This window comes from Myotis brandtii, unplaced genomic scaffold, assembly GCF_000412655.1.
Source record: "Myotis brandtii unplaced genomic scaffold, ASM41265v1 scaffold601, whole genome shotgun sequence".
Classification (NCBI taxonomy): Eukaryota; Metazoa; Chordata; class Mammalia; order Chiroptera; family Vespertilionidae; genus Myotis; species Myotis brandtii.
In genome coordinates this window covers 764,279-764,709 of record NW_005370276.1, presented here as the reverse complement: position 1 = coordinate 764,709, position 431 = coordinate 764,279, and positions in this window count along the sequence as shown.

Sequence of the window (431 nt, the reverse complement as noted above, 5' to 3'; positions counted from 1 at the left end):
CGGAATTTGCCGGGGTCCCCGGCTGTTAGGGCCGGGGCACAGCATTGGGGGGGCGGGGGGAGGGGAGGATGCCCAGAGCAGAATCACGGAGGCATCGAGGCTCAGGGCCGGAGTCTGAGGCCGCGCTAACCTGGATGCAGGAGTTGGGGCGCTCTGACCCGGGAGGTTTGGGCGGCACCGTGACGCAAGAGCCATGGGCTGCCTCCGCCTCTGGGCCCTGAAGTTGGGGAGACTCAGGAAGGGGCGTAACCAGGAAATCCTGCCCTGGGACCCAGGCTGAGGGGCTCATGGACAAGTTGGGGGAGTGGAAACTTCCCGGCCCCACCGGTGAAGGGGGCTGCAGGGAGGCACGGTGGACCGCGTGCGTTTTTACCTCCTAAGAAGCTACAAAGAACACACACGTTCTCGCTGGAAAGAAAAACTATATGCAA